The 11,354-nt window shown below is 46.3% G+C and overlaps 1 protein-coding gene across 9 annotated transcripts in view; it reads left to right on the top strand.

The window, feature by feature from the left end:
* The first annotated feature begins 180 nt into the window (after positions 1–180).
* Positions 181–11,354, top strand: part of WDR7 (WD repeat domain 7) — a 149,037-nt gene continuing 137,863 nt past the window's right edge. For 3 of the 9 annotated variants that reach the window (XR_012042404.1, XM_072861013.1, XM_072861010.1), the window contains exon 1: positions 2,562–2,780. The gene's annotated coding sequence lies outside the window, so the exon portion shown is untranslated. Of the gene's footprint in view, positions 626–2,560; positions 2,781–3,230; positions 3,502–3,810; positions 3,834–11,354 lie in introns of those variants that run through there. The other 6 variants (XR_012042405.1, XM_072861014.1, XM_072861008.1 and 3 more) reach the window with 5 other exon arrangements.

Genomic DNA, 11,354 nt, shown 5'->3' with positions numbered 1-11,354 from the left:
AGGACTGTAGCCCGGCCGCGGGTTCCGCCGGCGGGAGAAGGGTTGAGTGCCGCGGCTGGGAGCGGCGACGGAGCCTGGCCGGGTTGGCAAGGGGCTAGATGCCGCCCCCTCTTCGAGAACGGGGAGGAGGAGAGTCTGCACATGGCCTTCCTGCGTCAGGGCCCACGCCAATGCTTTGGCCAGGACTGGTTCTAGAAACGTAGAATTACAAATAAGCCGTGTTTTATCCTGCAAGTCTTCTGTTAACGAGTTGAAACAGAGGAAAGTAGGTCTTACTGCTGCGCTCTGAGTTTCGAGGATGAGTGGAGTAGCACCCTGACCCACGCTAGCTGCTGAAGCCGCCTCTGAGACTACTGGTACCAGAGGTACAAAATCGGCAAAGAAACTCACTTGGTTGCCAAAATACCCCACCCACCTCCCCGGCAGGCGTTGTCTGCTGCATCTGAAGGTCACGAACGCGTGTTGCGTACTACAACACCACTGAACCGAGGAACTGCTGCAGCTGGAAGTGCCCTGGGAGGCTGCTGGTGCCCTGGCAGCTGCAGGCATGCCTGGGCGGTTCCCGGCATCTCCAGGGCTGGAGACCTCTGGGGGAAAGCTGGCCCAGTCTTTGACCTCCCTCAAGGTAAAGAAGTTCCCCTTCGGTACAGGTCTCCCTGAGCCTCATTAACGTGTACGTTGGTGACACAGATAAAACAGTATAGCTAGTGTTTAAAGTAACCAAATGAAAATGTTTAACATTTTTATTAGCACTTATTTTAAGAAAACTCAATGCTTTCCATAACTCAGAAAACTCCCCTGAGCCTTTTATAGCAGCTAGTTTAAAACAATCTCTTTAAACATGAGAGCAAGAAAAAATACCTACTCCTGTTAAGATATAATGCCACATGACTTTGACCAACATTGGCATCAGGAATTTATTATTATAGGACAACTGGAGAATTTCCATTCTCCCAGCTGAAAGTAATTCACATGCTAAATAGGCTGCTGTTACAGACAGGCATCTGTTCTTCTTGGCTGACAGGGGATGCGTCCTCCCTTGCCAGGAGTCACGTGGCTGCATGTAATTTCCATATCTCTATACAGATACATTGATATATCGCAGCATTACTTTTCTCATCAAAAATATACCGACATAGTAACAATGTTTATCCATACTTTTATATTCCACAGTTGAACTGAAATTGCTTACTAATTTTATTGCTTGCTAACAGCAATAAAAATTTGGAGTTGCTTTGTCTTTAGGGAACTGGTGGTATGGAACGTATCTCATACCAAGTCCCCATATAGGTAATGTATTATGTGCCAACATATAGTAAAGCAAGTTGTGAACTAATTTCACTATTTTAATTACTTCTGGCCAAGAGAAAACATTCCCTCTAGTTTCAACTGCAGAAATAATTTTCCCTTTCTGTCCTAAACAGCTGTGATGTATTGATGTACAGTTAAACTGCTGATAGGAAAAAGAAAACCGCCGCTGAACTGCCATTAGCATCAGCATCTTTGGTGATTTGTATGTAACTAAAACCAATTATTCACACGTACAAAAAGCTAACAGTCAAAATGTTGTTTCGGTTGCAAAGAAAATAGAGATACAAAGTCAATAACCTACCACACCTTCTTACGTGGCCCATTGGCAAGGCGCAGAGAACAAATCCAGCTTAGGTAGGCTGCAATCTCCAAGACCTCTGCTTTATTTCACTTAACAGTTGGAAAACACATAGGGTGGGAATTCCCTCAAAATGTGCTAACTTTGAGGGAATTTGTGCTAGAATTGTCCTAGTTCTGTTATTGACTAGTTTTTGTGACATGACGAGGATGACACTTCTCTTTTGCAGGCAGAAATTACATCTTTTTTTTTTTTTAGTTTCCTGATGCTATGGTTTTCTATAAAGCAAAGCGAGTGTGGTAACAACTGAAAAAATTAGGAGGCATAAATGCTCAGAAGCAGTAAGGGGAAAAAAATGAAGAGAGATTAGTGAAATGTTTGTATTAACCACGTTCCTGGCTAAACTGAGTAAAAAAGGCAATTAAACCCAGAACTTTCTCTACCCTGTTTTGCAATGTCATTACTGACAACTTATCAACACGCTTTATTTATGCCCCCACGTGCTTTGGCATAAATTTCATCTCGCGCAGGCCTCGGAGAACAGCATTTTTCATGCTCAAAACCAGAAGTAGTTCCACGATACTGCCTTACAGCTTCCACCGTGTATGAAGCCCCCCAATAGCTGCTAAATACAAGTCATTCCTCACAGCTCTCCCCTTCGCTGTCCCGCAGATCTCTCTGCCCACGCGGCTCCTCCCAGCCCTTCCGAGGGGCTGGGGACGCGGCGGGGCCGGCCTTCCCCTCAGCCGGGCGTGGAGCGGGCCCAAGCCGCCGCGGGCTGGGCCAGGGGAGAGCCCGCTGCCCACGCCGGCCGCCGGCACCCGACCGCGGCACCGCGACGCGGCCGCACTCGCCGTGCCCGGGCAGGCCTCCCGGCGCCCCTCGCCCAGCCCCGGCCCCGGCCCCGGCCGCGTCCCTCCGGGCCCGCCCCCAGGTGCTCCCCCTCGGGCAGCCGCCGCGGCAGCACGGGGCCGCTCCGCCGCCCGGTTTCCATGGCGACGCCGGCTGCCTCTGCCTGCCGTCAGTCACGACGGCCGGGGGCTTTGCGACAGTGGTGGTAGGAGTCACGGCAGCCGGCGGCGTCAGCTGGTCGCCGCACCGGGCGCGGGCGAGGGAGCGCGGCGGGGGCTCGGCGCCCGGGGAACCCTCCCCACCGCCCCGGCGGGGACAGGTGAGTGCCCGCCGGCTGCCGGCGGCCTTCGGCCAGAGGACGCCCTCCTCCGCGGCCGGGCGGGTGGGCGGCGGCGGCGGCGCCCGGCGGGGCTCGCCAAGGGCCCCCGCGCTGTCCCGGCCCCCGGCGGGCTGGTGGCGGCCCTCGGGCCCCCTCGTGCGGCGGGGCGGCGGCGCGGGCCGCCATGTTGTGCGGGAGGGGGCGGCGGCGGCGGCACCTGCCTGGGGGCGATGGCAGCCTCCTCCCCCGGCGGGGGGGCCTGGGGGGCGCCAGCAGGTGCCGGCCCCGCGGCGGCCTGCGGGCTGCCGGCCCCCGCCCGCTGGGGCGGCGTGAGCGGGGCGGAGGTGGGCCTCGCCGCGGGCTCGGCCCGGCCTGCCCTCGCCGGGGGGCGGGCGACGGGCGGTTCGTGCGCTGGGAGAAGGGGTCGGCCCCGCCACGGGAAGGCGCGGCGGCAGGACGCCCCGCTCCGCGGGGAGCGGCGGTGCGCGCCCCGGCCCTTCCCGCCGCGTCCACGCCGCGCCTGGGAGCCGCCGGCGCCCTGCGGCAGGAGGCCGGGGGGCTGCACCTGCGCGGGCAGCGCCGGGGGCCGGCTCTCCGCCGCAAGGCTTGCGGGGCTCGGCCTTCCTCGGGCTTGTGCCTCCGGCGAGTTTCGACCCAGCAGGCAGCACCGGCCTGCGCGCTGCAACGCCCGGGAGGCGTCACGGGAGCCGGGCATAAGCCGGTAATTAATGGGACGGAGAGCTCTTTGTTAATGGAGAGGTATCTAAGGAGTGACTCGTCCTACAGAAACCTCTGGGAGATAATCCTTCATAGGAACTTGAATTTCTCTTAATGGCAAGTTTTTGTTGCATCGCAGCCTCTCTAATCGGTGTCCTTTTTCCGTGACAGCCATGATACTGTTGGCAACTAGGGATATGATTTAGAGTTTACTTTGCAACCGCTTTGGATAACTGTCCGTCATGTGATCATGACAGTTTTAAACAGGAAAAATGTATGCGGATTTAATGTGTCATCAACTTAAGCGCCAGAAAAACCTGCAAACAGCTTTCAAAGGTATCTGTTAACTATAATGAAGGATTTAGAGTCCCAGATTATTATTTCCTCCTCTTTTGTGTTTTATAACCTTCTACATATACAGGGAGTGCTGTTTTTTGGGGGGAGATAACCAATCTTACCTTCATATTGTTAAGTACTTTTAAGTCAGGCTCTTGTAGTCATTCACTCAGCTGGGCCAAGGGGCAAGCAATAATCTCTCCTTGGATTGCCGCTGTTGTTATTGCCACCTGATAAGGAAGAGCTTGGTCTTAACTAGTTACTTTTCAATTTCGGTTTTGGAACACAAGTTTGTATTTGTTGAATTTATTTTTGATCTTGAGCGTATTGGGAAGGTTTGACACTAATGTGATCTTTTTATTTAGATTACTGTAACAGCCAATGGCCAATTCAAGACATAGAGCCCTGTGACAGGTATTGTCTTGGGGTGCTTGAAATACAGCTATGTTGTACGATGTAGCGTTGCTGTTTGGAGATGGCTATTACAGATAAATTGACTTAGGGGGATGTAGAGGTACTGGCTGCACAATGTTATGGAGAAGCTCCTGATTTAAGGGAAAAAGCAAAGAAGACTTGATGAGGTGAATTTTGGATGAACAAAGTAGATGGGGATAACAGAAGGCCAGGTGACATTAATTTTTTTAATCCTTCATCAGCATAATGAGAATGAGGGGTTAGTCATTATTATACCTGGATTGAAATCACCTTGTCACTTCACATGAACTTCAGTGTAGCCTAACAGTTTTGACCAAGTTCAAAACAGTAGGTTGGTTCTCTCCTGCAGATATGCTTAGTTCTAATAAGTAGGGTTAGCGAGGTCAGTGTGAATATTCACAGTTGTAAAATTAAGTGTGCTGTGTTTATGGAATTGGGGCCTTTGAAGAGTCCTTGCACCTCTTGGTTATGTAGGGATACATCAGTTCTCCTTGGTAGCTGTTGGGGGCTGCTTTGTGTGTATTGAAACAAGTAAAGCTGAGTATCAAGATGAATGTAGCTGCCAGTTTAACTCCCCAGCTGCTGTCCCATTTTGTGCCTGTATTTGTGAGTGCGTGGGGGTGGCATTAAAACTCTGGGTTTACCTAGCTTTTTGCTGAGCCAGTTTCCTGACTTTGCTGTCATCATGAACAAATTGTTTCTTGGTTGTACAGCTAACCAAATGGATTGCATTCTTCACCTGTTTACTCACAATACTCTTTTAGAGAAGGATGACATTTTAAAAATACTTCTTTTTATAAGTGGTTTTTAGCATAGTGTTGCCATAATCTTTTTGTAGTTGCAAATCAGAAAGGTGTGCTGTTAATTGGATAAAGCATCAGTTATCATTCTCTAAGTTTCGTATTCAGTGCTTATCAGATGCGAGCTGAAATGAGAATGGTTTGCTACATGTGTCAAAATGCAAGACTTGACCTGATAGATTGTTTTATAGTATTTTGTATCCTGCAGATATGGTCCAAAATTTCTTTTAGCTAAAAAGAAAATTTAAAAAATGGGGGATTTATTTGCTTGAAAAAGTATTACCTTTTTAAAAGCTTTCTCAGACTTCTTGGTTGGCATGGATTTACAAAGAGCAAGTTGTGCGTAACCAACCTGATAGCCTCCCACGATGAGATGACTGGCTTGGGGGATGAGGGAGAGCAGTGAGTGTTGTTTCTCTTGAGTATCATAAGGCTTCGACACCGTTTCCTGTAAAAGCCTTACAGACAAGCTGATGACACGTGGGTCTGGATAAGTGGAGAGTGAAGTGGATTGAAAAGCCATGGAATAGTCGGGCTCGAAGGGTTGCCAGTGGCAGCACGAAGTCCAGCTGGAGGGTAGCTGAGCACTGGAACAGGTCGCACAGGGCGAGGTTGTGGAGTCTCCATCCTTGGGGATACCCAGAACTCGACTGGACGCTGTCCGGGGCAACCTGCGGTAGCTGACCCGGCTTTTGGAGGGGGTTGGAGGGTATGATCTCCCAAGGTGCCTTGCCAACCTCGGCTGCTCTGCGATTCAAACTCATTTTGTTAGATTAACGATAGCTTAAGAAAGCAAAAATATTTTGCATTTGATCCCTTTGTAGTGAGTCAAAACTAATTCCAAAAGGCTCTGAAAATTACTGACAGGCCTTTAGAAACAAGCGGAGTTTAATTGACATAGCAAACTTTACTGAGCATTTGTACTTAATAACAGGATTGTTTATTTATTCACCATCTACTTAAAGAAAGGTGCGATTGTCTAAATACGTGGGTTCTGATAAGGAAAGATTTCTGCAACTCTGGGTAGAGCACTTGTTTTTCTTCTCCCTACCTCATTAATCCTTTTTCTCCGTCCCCAAGTATTAAATGGAAAAGGCCATTTGTAGTTAAATTTAAAATCATCAGATTTTTATAGGATGCCTTGGATTATTCAGATGAAAGCCATGATGTAACAGAAATGAGCCTTTACCATAAATGTACGATTGTCTTTATGTAAATGGTTTTAGGAGGGGTGTTACAATGCTTAACTAATGTCTTTTTGAATGAGAGATTCTGTATGCGTGAAAAATATTAGGCATAAAAATTGCTCTTCATTTGAAAATATGCAGTGCACTTAGAAGGTTTGTCCTGATGTCATGGATGGCAGCCATCTCTGTACTTACTGGTGGCAAATCTGAATAATAACATAATTTAAATTCTGCTGAAAATACAGAAAAATGGCATTAACATGTGGTAAACATTGATAGGGAAACGAATTATTTATTCTTAACCTTTCTGAGTTGCTTTGTTTGAACATAAGCACAGTTACATTTATTTAAAAGCAGATGCTCATTTGGCAGCCTTTAATGGTTCATTTTGGAGCTGTTACGTACTGATAGCATACACGATAAAGAAACAGTCAATTCATAGATGGTTTTTTTTTTTTGGTAGATTCTTTTAGTGTCCACACATATCCCAAGATTAATTCTTTATTATGCATGTACTTAATTGAAATAAATGTGTTCGGAAAGAGCTCTTCTTGGCTTTTGCTGTGCTCTGTTAAGACAAAGGTAGATAAATATATCTTTTTACTTCTTTCCCCAAAGAAGCGCTCCTTTCTCCTGGCCTGCCTTGTATCCTTCCCATGTGCCTGGTGTACCTGGACGCGTCTCCCCAAGGAAACGGGCTGAGCGCAGGGCTCGCTGAGCTCAGTCTGGGCAGCGTCGTGCCACAGTGCTGTAACGGGACATGAAAGTACTGAAGTATTCCACCAGTCTGGCGGGGCTGCTGTACAGCTGATACTCTCTGTCTCTGTTTGGGAGATACCGCTGTGATTTGCTCCAGACCAGAACAATCCGTAGCACTTAGGCGTGCAGTGCTTCCAAAAGCGCCCAGGTAACTGTGAATTCCAGTGGGGTCACACGTGGCAGATCACCACGATGGTTGCTTAGCATTCGTGCACGTAGACTAAACCTAAAACAGGTTTCTTTTTGGCGACAAAACTGAAGTTACTCTCCTGGTTTTGCAGTTGTGGCGATATTACCGATGTTTTTAAGTTATGTGTGCAAACTGTTAGGACTAAGTGCTGTAAGAGCGTGAAGAATTTGTGTGCTTCTGTCTGCCTCGTCTGTGCTTTGAAAGTTGTCGGCAGATCAAATGAGTTGGGCAGCGTGTTTAGTTGTACCGAAGTAGGATGTTGATCGTACCTTCTGATTATCTCACCTGGAGACATCTCTAATGCTGTGTTCTGTTCTTCCTTCCTTTCCTTTAGCTTTGCTTTCTACTTGTGCGGTCTGCAGCATTATTATCCCTGCTTCTTCTTAAACCTTTCCTCGTATATCTACCCACTGGTGTAGATGAGGGCAAGGAAATCTAGGTACACATCAGATCCTGTACTGGCCACAACGGTTTCTCTGCACACAGGGCATGGAAGTACTACCAGCTAGAGGATTACATCCGCTTGCTAGTGACAGGCCTGAAAGGAAACTGGTTTTATTGTCCTAAGGCAATGCAGAGGGGAAAAGCTGCTCTCACTAGCTGCTGGACTTCCTCCCATAAATTAATTTTGTTTGGGTGCTTTTTCTATCTGTAAAAATCCTTAGTATGGATGCTGTTTCAGGGTAAATAACTTGAGGCTTACAAGGTTTAATGAGGTCTCAAGGCTTCCCATCATGACTGAAAGTTGTGGGAAGACTTGAGGAAACTGCAAACAAAGTGTTCCTGTTTCAGGAACAGTTTGTACACAGGTGGAGGAAGGCTTGTGGAATTTTCTTGCCTGTCTGTTGCTGTCACTTGGAAAGATAAAAGTATATGCAAAGACTGGATGGACAGGAATGCTAATCATTTCTTAAAATATCGGAATTCGTTTCCAAGCGTGAGGTGTGGTAGAAGGTAATAACCCATATGATAAAGGCTTTGAGTCCTGCTGTGGTTTGTATGCAGAATGTTTTTGTTTGGGTGTTGTTCCCATTTGCTGCATACTGGGTTTATTTTATATGAGAGATGAGGCAGAGGGCCAGAAAAATTACATGACTCTACCTTTAATCTCTTATAGAAACAAGGTTTATAAAGCTCTCTGACCGTGCATCTGACCTTTGTCTTTATACCCATGGCTATTGTACCTGGTCATTCTCCTGATTATATTGAACAATAAGCTACAGTTAACTGTAACATTTTCTATGCATCTGCCTTGTACCTTCATCATCGGACTTTGATTTGAAATTACTGTTATGTTTTCTGGTTGTAATTTGGTTCAATAAGTTAGCTGTGAATAGTTTAACTGTAGCTTACTAGTCCTGAAAGTGCTAGTTAGTGTTTAGAGGACTATGGCTTGATAGAGATGTTTATGTGAGTCTTCGATTCAGTATTTTAGATGTTGTACTTAAGAAATCAGTTAATAGCTTTACTCAAATAGGAATGTATCCCAGATTATGAAATTTGCCTAAATACCAGCCTCTAAGCAGTGCAGTTGGAATAGTCACCTGACTATTCTAGCAGATTAGCAGATGATCCCAAAACATTAAAAATAATATGCTAATCTGAAGAATCACTCTCTCTTTAAATACAAAGAACATAACTGAGATGTATGTGTATATAACTCTAACTGGATTATATTTTGACAATATAGCGGACCTAGTAACAGAAGCATGAAAAAGGCTGAGGCACTCTGCCTTTTTTGCCTTGGTTTTTACAGGGAAAATAGAAACCCATAGGACCAGACAGTGGCTAACGTGGTTGGGAGACTGCTCCCTGTCGTCGGAAGGTCGTGGTGATGGGGGGAAGTTCGTGATGACCGTGGAAAGGCCTGCATCTGAAATGGCACACAGGCTGGGGGACAGCAGGCTGGACAGCAGCGTTGCAGAGAAGGAGCTGGGCATCCTGGCAGATGAGCGGCTGTGTCTCCGTGCGGCCATGAGCGCAGCGTGCCGGACTCTCTTAGCGAGGCTGTAGCCAGCGGGTCAAGAAAAGGAAGCGCCAAACAGAGAGGAAGGATTACGAGGCTGCACTGCAGTACTGCGTGCCGTCTGGGGCTTCCCGGGAGAAGGCAGGCGCTGACGTGTTGGAGTGATCCAGCGGCAGGCTATCGGGGTGGTTCAGCCTTTGGGTCTGCAGTTAGGTAAAGATACAGCGGCAGAAGAATGGAGAGCTGAGAGACTTCAGTTTGAATGAAAAAAAGAAACACATCTTTATTTTATAGCTTTCTAGTTGTTGTGTCTGGCGAAACATGCCCTGCCACTCTGGACTATTCTGGTACATCCTCGAGAGGTGGCAACTTACGGGTGTAAGTAGCAGTTATCCGCTGTAGGCGATGAGCGGAAGAGCGAGCGTTATTTAGAGGGAATATGAGAGACTGTATGGGTTTGGGATACGAAGTGTCACCTGTCAGGGTTGTGGAAAGGGACAGAAGAAGAGGGGCTTTGTGACTCCAAAAAAATGAGTGGAAATAACTTCCTGAGGCACTGCAAAAGGTAGTGAGGCTGTGATTTACGCTGCAACTCTCACCTTATGAAAAACACAAATATGAGGGCGAGAAAAGATCCTCTGTTGTGGGGCAGAGAATGAAAAAGAGAGCCTGCGCTTCTGTCAAGTCTTTTCAGGAAGGTCTTTTCCCACGCCCCTGCATCTGTGTGTTTGTTGTCTCTTTGAGAGAGGTAATTTGAAAGTGAAGCAAAATAAATACAAGTATGCTTTTATATATACACACACCCCTACATATGTGCAATAACACAAACTCATTCTCTTATTGGGCGTTGGGAGGAGGAAAACTGGGAGTCTGGCACTTGTGGAAGTGATAGGGGAGAAGTTAACAATCCCTATGAAGCCCGAGGGGTGTTAAGCAGAACTCCACTCAGTGTGACGTCTCCGTTTTCCAGTTCAAAGTTCCAGTTCCCTTTTCTGCAAAAAGAGTTTATTCTAGAGAGGTATAAATAACTAAAATGTGGGATTTCATTTGTAATGATTCTCTGTGTGCTTTTTGACCATTTGTCAATGGTACAGTGTTTATTTGCTACTGTAGTTTGTCATCATTGATGTAAAAAAATTATTGATTGTTTACAGACAATAAGTGAGTTTTGGTTTTTGCAGGGGATGTATTCAGTGTTTGCCAAGGGTAGAGCAGGGTTGTTCTTTGTAGCCTGAATTCTTCAACTGTTAAAATGAGCTTGTGGTATTTTCTGAAAATGAAGTTTTTAATGAAGGCATTGCGGTACCATAATAAAAAACTAGAAGGAAAGAGGTAGTTTTTCTTTTTGCTCTCTCTCTCCCAAGGGTTGATGTTGAATATTTTAAGAATTCTGTTTGTCTTAGATAAAAGTTTTGAAATGTGAATATCTGTATACCTTTAGAAAGTGTTTTGCTGTTAATGTTTGCAGTGCTTTCTCTCATGATTTTCTGCATGGAAAGTATAAAATACATTAGGTTACTTATGTGCTAATACTTTTGTATGTTGTAATATCCTATATGTTCCTTTTGAAAATTCCGTTTAAGTATGTATTTATAGTGTTGTCAATTTTAGAGTTTTTGGAAGCAGTTTGGAAGAGCATTAAACTGACTGCAAAATTTCTAGGAACAATTTTGTGCCCTGGTAGGGGAACTTTTGTATTTGCTCAAAAGCGGAGCCGTTTGCACCGCCGAAACAATCGGGTGACACGTAAATACTGTGACTTGGTCCCTGAACTGTCAGCAATAGGAGATGAAAGGAGAGATTTTTATGTTGCTTATCAGTATTTTTACTCCTAGATTTTTCCGCTCTGAAATTATTGATGGATTGCTTTATTAACCATTAAAATTTAGTTAATAGATTACACTGGTGATCAAATATCATTTACATTACGAAGAGAAAACCTCAGAGGAAGTACTTTTGAGGTCACTGCTAAAGCAGTGTGTCTTCTAGTCAGGGGGGTGAGAGGAGCGCTCTGTGCGTGTTACCTGGGCTGCGGTCGTAGCAGCTTTCGGGATTAATTTGGGCAAAGCTTTGCATTTCTAGTGCACAGTAGTGGAGCTGTGAAGGGAGCTTTTTGTAGGTAGCGAGGGCAGAACACTTTGTAAAGAACGTTGTACCTTGATTGGTAGTCAAGTGCTTCAATAT

This window comes from Ciconia boyciana, chromosome 4 (genome assembly GCF_034638445.1).
Source record: "Ciconia boyciana chromosome 4, ASM3463844v1, whole genome shotgun sequence".
Lineage (NCBI taxonomy): Eukaryota > Metazoa > Chordata > Aves > Ciconiiformes > Ciconiidae > Ciconia > Ciconia boyciana.
This window is presented reverse-complemented; position numbering and strand designations above follow the sequence as displayed.